Consider the following 8,816-nt stretch of genomic DNA (forward strand, 5'->3'; position numbering starts at 1 on the left):
GAGCCCCCAGAGGAAATGCGGGAACCCTCCGAGGCAGGTTCAGCGTCCACAGCTGCTGGGTCACACCACGCTCAGCAGGGATCTGGACAAAACAGCTGCCACCAGCTGCCTGCATCAGGCAGTCTGTCCACATGGCTGCGGAAGACAAGGGGAATAGGCTACAGTCAAGAAGGCGGGGCTGGGGGTCCGGCTGAGCAAGAGACACACTGTGTCCCCCACGTTCCAGACTTCACAAGGCTCCTCCAAGTCCCCACACCAAGGCTTTCTGTCACATTCCCTGTCCTTTAGGTTTCCTCTCCACTGTCAACCCCGGGCTCCTCTGGGCCTGAAACTGCAGAAGCCGCCCTAGGAAGAGGGACACAGGAAATGGGGGAGAGAGATTCATCTCCTGTTCACTGGGAAAGCTCGTCCTGTGCTCCAGCAGATTCCCTCAGTCAGCCTCTCCAGTCCGGGAATCCAAGAGTCTGGGTCACTGCCGGTGAGGAGAGGAGCTACGTGACATTGTAGGAGCCTGTGAGGAATGTCCTTTGGGGGAGACTTTTGGGAGACTAAGACTCTAAAAACACCAAAATGAGTATACAGAATAGTCCATGACGATATAGTAAGGCCTTTCACAGACATTATCTCATTTGATCCTCACAACAAGCCTGTGAGGCCTGGCTGCCAGGCGTTACCTCAGAGGAGAAACCTGCCCCTTGGGGTTCCAATGCAGTGACTTAAAGCACCACCAGCATATGCCTTCACAAACCCGTAGGTCAGGAGCCCAGGGCGGGTCTCACTACACCAATCACGATATTTGCAGGCTGCATTACTTTCTGGAGACTTAAGGCAAATCTGCTTCCCGTTCATTGGGTTGTTGGCAGAATTCAATTCCTTGTGGTTGTAGCACTGAGATCCCCATTTTCTTGCTGGCTATCAACTGAGAACAATTCCCCGCTTCTAGGGACTACCACATACCGTGGCCTGTGGCCCCTGTCCTTCACCTTCAAAGCCAGCAATGGAGGGCTGAACCCTTCTCTTACCTCTTCATCCTATCCACCTGCCCAAGTTCAGCAGCTTCTCCAAAATCAGGACCCGGGAGTTCTGCCTCCCCAACCATCAGCGGTAGATTCCTCCGTGCATCCAGCCAAGTAGATTCCTTCTAGATCCTTCTGTCCTTCCTGGGCCTTAGTATTTTCTAACTCTATCCTCGCTCCATATCGTAGATACACTATGATCATAAATAATAGTGCTGTTTTCTATTCATTCCTCCTACAGCCCAGATACTGAGTTGCCTGTTACCCTCTTGGTCACTTGAGCTTTGATCCTACCAATTACAGTAGTCCCTTTCTATATCACGGTTCGCTTATCACGGCCTCACTGTATCGTGGGATTTTTAAAAGTATTATATTTAATTACTTATTGCGGATTTTTCACTGTATCGTGAGATTTTGCGGTACTGTATATGTATGTTGTTAAAGTTACGTAGGTTTAAGAGTGTAGAATAAATGTAAGGTTCCTACTTCATGGGGGGGGGGGTCTAGAATGTAATACCAGCAATAAGTGAGGGAATACTGTATATAGCTTTTGAAAATGAAGTTCTTCCAAGAATTTTTGCTAATTCCCAGGGATTTACATTCTCAGGATTTCTTCTGTTCCCAACTCCAGCTTCCCACCTTGTATCCACTCAGACACAGGACACAACCTCACCTGCACATTCACCCCAAAAAGTCTACTTGTACATAAAAGCATTAGTGAGCAATGTAGAGTTTGCAGAAGATGAAGTGTGAGGGTGATGAAAATGGCCTGGGGCAGAAAATGACAACCAATTTGGGAGTTTCTAACTGCTGAATTAAGCACTGAATTATTTCCTTAATCGAAATAGCCTTGGCCCAGGGCACCCAATTATTTTCCACCCATACAGCACAAGACTTTGCCAGAACTGGCAGCAACCTATCAAGAAGGAGGGATATGATGAAGTCCTTTAGCTTTATAGGGCAAACGGGGAAATATTGGGACAACTATAGTAGCATAATGAATAAAATATACTTTAAAAAGTACTGCAAAAATAAAAAAGAAGGAGGAATAAATTCCCAGTTAACATTGCTACTGGGATGTTGTTCTTTTTAAGACCTTTCAGTGAACTCAGGAAATTAAAAGAAATTATGCCTGTGCCTTTAGCATCCCCTCTCCTTCCCCAAGGAGCGTTACCTTTGCCTTTTTCTCTCCTAAACTCCAACGGCCCTTCTTTGGTTTTTGTAACTTGTTTCCTGAGCCTCTACAGCCCAGCTGGCTCAGTTCTGCTACCTTTGTAACTTTCTAAATAAACTTTCTCTTATAATTTGAAAAAAATTAACCCATAAAGTCATATTTATATGTAAAATTCAAATTTAACACAGTTTTTATTTTGATTTTTGTACATATCACATTTTTCTCACAATGCAAATTTTGGATCTTAATAACATTATTGTTCTTATTCTATCTTAATATATAAAGTACTTTCGAGATTATAATACAAGTATTACTCCTAATGATAAAACTACTGAGTGAAGTCTAAATTTATTTGAATTTTTTTTTTTTAGAATATAGTCCACCAAGAACATATACCAGGAAAACATGTTCCAAAGTCACTTGAAATAATTCCTTTCTCTGTGTTTTTTCCTCTGTGTGGTTATGTAAGCAATTTGATAAAGAGCTAAGATTGTTAGTTTCAAGTTTAGGGTTAGCTTTATTTTCTCTGTTGATTTTATTTTTCAAAAATATAAAACATTTATATAGTTAAAAAGTCCAGAGTAAGTAAGTTATACTTCAAGAAGTCTCACTTCCATCCTCTTTGGGGCTGATGATGGCTTATTTCTTCTCACAAGATGTGGAAGGAATGTGAAGAGCAGGGAAGAAGAGAGACATTGTGGAAAGAAACTATGGTCTGAATCCACTTACTATTTGAAATTGGGCATTTCCTAGACTTTTTGAGACTCATTTCTTCACACGAAAATGAGAATAATAATACCCATTTCCTAGAAATGTTCTAGGGATTAAATGAGATAACATGTGAAATGCCTGGTCCATAGTAAATATTCAAAATATGAAAGCTATTCAGAATATTTTATCTTAATAGATGAATGGGACTTTGAAATTTTAAACCAACTTGTCTAAATGCTAGACCAATACCTAATTTTGGTGTCCTTTTAAAAATCCTTTTACATAAAAGAAAAAAAAAATCCTTTTACATAATGTAGAAATAATAATAATGTATGATAATAGTTTGGGACAGAGCTCAAAAGATCTAAACAGGAACATATCTAAAGAGATAGAAAAGTGACTGTTTTAACTATTAGAACCAAAATATCAGATTTGTTTGGATGGCAGTAGTGAAGTAGACTACCAAGAGAAAATATAAAAAGAAAGAAAACTCAAAAGAGACTGTATTATGAACTAAATGTTTCTGTCCCCCCCCCAACCCACACCAAATTCAACTGTCAGAACCCTAACCCCCAATATGATAGTATTAGTATTAGCAGATGATTAGGATTAGATGAGGTCATAAGTGTGGAGCCCTCATGAACAGGATTAGGGCCACTGAAAAGCTCTAGAAGGTTATTATCTTGGAGTAGGCCTAGTATTACTATGTTTTTAAAATATTTTATAATAGTAGAACATGCTTTTTATAATAAATTCAAACAACACATAAATATGTGTATATTTAGCATTCTCTTCATCCCAGTCTCTAGACATAAGTACAGTTAACAATCTGGTATGTATGGAAAAGAATTTTAAAGTACAAGTGGAAAAACCCAGAACTCTTAAAGGAAAAAGACTGATTCAAAGGACAATATAAACATTTTAACATTTCTGTATTAAAAGAAAAAAACAAGGTCAAAACAAATGAGAAACTGGGAAAAACTGGAACTCAAACTATAAGGAACTAATAATGTTGTTTTACATGAAGAATAGTGCAGATCAATACAGGGTTTTGAAACGCCCAGGTATTTTATACAAGGTCAAAAACATTTCCTCTTACTTAATCATTCTGTTCTTCACATTTTACTGACAAGGATTTGAGGCTATACAGAGAAAAACAGAGCAGGTTTCTTTTTCCCTAAAAGGCATTTTGTATTTCTATTCTGTCTTTAAAATCCCCTGGAGAATGGGATTCAGAGCAAGAATGAAAGATAAGAAACCTGCTGGTTAAGTCCCAAGTTCCTGTTTTGGGGCGGGTCTCCACACAGCGGCAGTCAAAGTCTTTCAAACCACACCTGCCTGTCTCCCACAATTCAGTAGATAGATACGTGTATATGGAGTTCAGTAGAGAGGTCTGGATTGGAGAAGCCAAGTTCAGCCTGAAATTACAGCTTCCTGCCAGCCTCTACCTGCATGAAACAAAAAAGCTCTATTTACGATCCTCAGACTTTAAAACCACCAAGGCATAGAGACCACTTATTTTCATAAATATATTATGGCTTACTGGGAGGGGCAGTGTGCCACAGAGCAAAGAACCTGGACCCTGCAGTCATACAGCCCTGGGATCTAATCAGAGCCTCATTTATTTAACTGTGTGACCTTGGAAAAATTACCTCCCCATCTGAGTCTCCATTTTCTCTGCTATAAAATGGGAGAAAACCTCATTCACAAGATTATTATAAGGGTTCTATGACAAAGCTGACTTATTCAGGAAACTGTCAGAAAAGGAAAAGAGACGGGGAATAGCTAATTCTCCAAAAGAACGGAACTTCTACCTGCTCTGCCTTAGGATCCTTTTAGTTTTGCTCAAAATACCATCCACTTCCTATTGTGCTCTCCCATTATAAGTCAGAATGAAGAATAAGCTTTTATATCCAAAAGACATTCCCTAAAATATAGCATGTAGCTTAAAGGAGATGGAGGTTTGTCTCTGTCATTAGGGGCCCTAGGTCCAGGCTGGACCTAGGTGCAGCCGTTCAGGAATCCAGGTTCCTTCCATCCTATTGCTGTGCCCTCACCAAGGGTGTTATCCTTGTCTGCATGGTCAAAGCTGGGTCACAGGAGCAAGCATGTTCCAGCTCAAGGGAAGAGGAAAGGCAGAGCTGCTCCAGGGCATCTTCTTTTAAACTGAAGGAGACCCAGAAGTTGCATGTAGCACTTCCATTCATACCTCATTGGCCTGAATTTAGTCCCAAAGCCACACTTAACTACAAGGGAGGCTGGTAAGTACAGTCGCCACCTGGGCAGCCATGTGTCCAGATAAAAATCCTATCAAGGAAGAGGACTGTTTTGCTGGACAACTATCATTCTCTGCCATGACCTTCCTTCTGCTTTGCTCATCTTCAACAAGAAGGCTTGGCTTGTCGGTCTAGCTGTGAGCCTTTGTCATTTACTAAATTGGACCTTGGTGGGGGAAAGATCCTCAATGCCCGTGTTGAGATAACAATGGGCCCTTTGGGCTCCCTAATGCTAATGGGAAATCTGGGGCCCAAAGACGGAGCTCTGGGAGCTCAGGCCACAATCAGGGCTCCCCCCAGAGCACCACCGTTGTCTTCTGAAGATATGGATTTGATGAGCCGGGGACTCTCCCATACCCCCCACCCCCCACCCCTGCCCTACCCACTATCGTGAGAGAGAGAGATACTGGCTTGGCTGTTACTGAAGGTGACTCATTCCTGCTCTTTGCAGCGGGTGCACAATAGCATTGTTCCTGCAAAGAGTGTGCTCCTGCCAGGTCACTGGCATCTGCAGACAAGTCTGTTCCTCTTTAAGTGATCCTTAAAGGATTAAAAAGCACACAGTGCAAATGCTTTGGATGCGCCCAGCAGCACGTAGCTGAACTAGAAGTTCCAGTGGAATAAAGAGGGTGCGGGACCAGATGTTGGGAAATCTTACAATGGTCTCAGCTCCTCCAGTCGCCAGCTATGTCCTTGGGCGGGTCACTTCCCAACCCGAGGCCTCCGTTTTCTCATCTCAAAAATCTTTGACCAGATCATTTCTAGATTCTGTTTCTGTTCCAATTCCCCAGTTGTCCGTGACCTTTTCTTGCCTGTTCTTTGTTTGGAATATTTCCACAGTAACTATAGGAAAAAAGGCAGTTTTTTGTTTCTCTTTCATTTCTCCCCTATGCCCATTACATGTTTCCCGTATTACTGAGATCTTCCATTAGTGTGGCGCATTTGTTATTAGTAATAGACCAGTGCGAACACATTATTATTAACTAAAGTTCATAGTTTCTATTTGTGAATAACGTTCCATTGTATCGCTGTAGCACCATTTATCATTTCCCTACTTAAGAACATCTCAGTTGCTTCCAGCTTTATAGAGAGAACTGCTATAAACATTCGTGTGTATGTTTTGGTGTGGACATAAGTTTCAATTTCAATGGGTGAATACCTAGCAGTGTGATTTGTGGGATCATATGTTAAGAATATGTTTATCTTGGTAAAAAAGATAGTAACTTGCCAAATTCCCTTTTAAAGTGGATGTGCCATTTTGCATCTTTTATACAGAGTGAGCATCTTTTCACTTGTTAATTTGCCATCTGTATGTCTTCTTCGGTGAAATGTTTGTTCTGATCTTTTGCCCATTTTTTAACTGGGTCGTTTGTTTCCTCATTGTTGAGTTTTAAGAGTTTTTTGGATATAAATCCTTTATCAAATGTGTTTTGCAAATATTTTCTCCCATTCTGTGGTTTGTTCCTTTAATAATGCCTGTCATGGAGCAGAAGTTTTTATTTTAATACAGTCCAAATTATCAATTCATTTTTCTCCCATGTAATCTTATAAAATTTTCATAGGTTTGCATTTTAAACTTAGGTAAATGATCCATTTTGAGTTAATTTTTGTGAACAGTAAAGTCTGTGTCTAGGTTTGTTTTTTGGCAGAAGGATTTCCAGTTGTTCTAGTTCCATTTATTAAAAAGATTATCTTTTCTCAACTGAGTTGTCTTTATTCCTTTGTCAACCATCAACTGACTATATTTGTGTGGGTCTATCTTGGAGCTCCCTATACTGTCTATTCTTTCACTGATACCATACTGACTTGTTTATTATAGCTTTACAAAAGTCTTTAAGTTATATAGTGTCAGTCTTCCCACTTTTTTCCTCTTCTTCAGTGTTGTGTTGGCTATTCTGGGCCTTTTATTTTCCATATACACTTCAGAATCAGATTGTTGATATCCACAAACTATTTGCCTCAAAGTGAGTATAAGATGAGGAAGAGGGAGCTAAGTGCCAACTAATCCACCTTTCTCTCTCTCTCTCTCTCTCTCTCTCTCTCTCTCTCTCTCTCTCTCTCTCCTCCCTCCCTCTCTCCCTTTCTCTCTCTTTCTCTCTCTCTCTCTCTCCTTCTTTTCTTTTTTTATGTCCCAGGTTTCTTTATTTAAGATCAAAGTGATACATGATGTGAGGATTAAAACCAAGAGTATGGCTGAACTTCACCTTCCCTCCAACCAGTTCCCTAAACTCCCTGCTCCCACACCCTTTGTGTTCCCAATTCTGTAATGAAGAAAGAACTTAATCCCAAAGCCCTAGAACAATGTTCAGGGCTCTTTCCCTAGCTCCTGCCTGTCCTGGAAAGGCAGGCACCTCAGTTTGAATGCATGGGAGAGCCCAGAGTGGTGACAAGCACAGAGGGAAAGGCTTCAACCTCAGGGAAAGGGAATGAGGAGTACAGCGTAGTGAAGTGAGGGCCCACATAGCCTGGGGTACCACAATGGGGCTCTGGTGCCGGAGAAGAGGATACCGGTACCCCTGAGAAAGGAGGCCCAGAAGCCTCAAAATCCTCTCATTGAGAATGGCCACTGCTTGATCATTTGCCCTTCTGGTGACAGTTGCAAAACCACACTCAGTCCACGTCCTTCTCCAGACCGAGCTGCCGGGTGATGTGGCTGATCTGCAGCAGGGTGGGCTTTGGGCAGGGCTGGAACATGTTCTCCAGGTTGCGCCTCACTCGGTTCTCCATACAAGGGTCTCTGCTTTGCCTATCTCCTGCAGATTCTCATTGTTGGCAGCCCCCTCCACCCACTTCTGCATCAGGGAGGGGCCGCAGCTTACATCTGTTCTTCAAACTGAGCTGCGGAGCCTCAAAGCGGCAGGTGGGCGTTTGGCTGAACACCTTCCCAAAGAGAACGCCCAGCGGGAGCCCCACATAGGCCTGGGTGTATCCCAGGGCGGTCCTTCTGCTTCAGGAGCTTGGCAAATTGCTTGAAGTCTTTCTGCAGAGCTCTCAGGTCCTCACTCACCTCCTCCTTGTGGGTTGGCTCCAGCTCCTCCTTGTCCAGCTTCAGGGCCCCGGGTGGGGCAGCACCGGGCTTGGGCAAGGTCCCTTCGCAGTTGCTCTCCACCCGGCTCCTGCCTTGACCTCGGGCTGGGGGTGGTCTTCAGGCCATCTTGAGGCACCAGCCTGAGGTCCACAGGAAACCACCGCCCCACAGAACTCATACGGTGGGGGGGCGGGGGGGGACACGGGGGAACCCCCTATACCTCCACCGCCAGGACCAATCCCTGGCCCAATTCCTGACCTGTCAGCAGGTCCCCAGAAGCTCAGCCATGTCCGGGGGTCAACCCAGCCTGGCTCCGGCCCTCCTGGCCCATCGCCTCCACCACCCAGTGGGGGAGAGAAGGCAGTCGGAAGCCAGGTGGCCCGCCATCGTAAGGATGGCACCCCAAACCGGCAGCCTGATGAAAGGAGCTAACCCCACCTCTCATCACCTTATTTTGCCTCGTTGGTGTTGAGTGGAGATGGAGGTACAGCTCACCTGAGACCCACCAACACTACCCCATGGAGTGGGAGGGTGGGATGGGAGATCACCTCCTCCTTCAGCCCCATTGCAAACGATTGTGTTTTCTTAGATTCTGTGTTTGGTTTGGCATC

General features: G+C 43.5%; 1 pseudogene; it reads right to left on the reverse strand.

The window, feature by feature from the left end:
* Positions 1-7,529: 7,529 nt before the first annotated feature.
* On the reverse strand, positions 7,530-8,592 carry LOC150013518 (POU domain, class 5, transcription factor 1-like; annotated as a pseudogene).
* Positions 8,593-8,816: the final 224 nt, after the last annotated feature.

Source organism: Furipterus horrens, unplaced genomic scaffold (genome assembly GCF_987537825.1).
Source record: "Furipterus horrens unplaced genomic scaffold, mFurHor1.1.pri manual_scaffold_4, whole genome shotgun sequence".
Lineage (NCBI taxonomy): Eukaryota > Metazoa > Chordata > Mammalia > Chiroptera > Furipteridae > Furipterus > Furipterus horrens.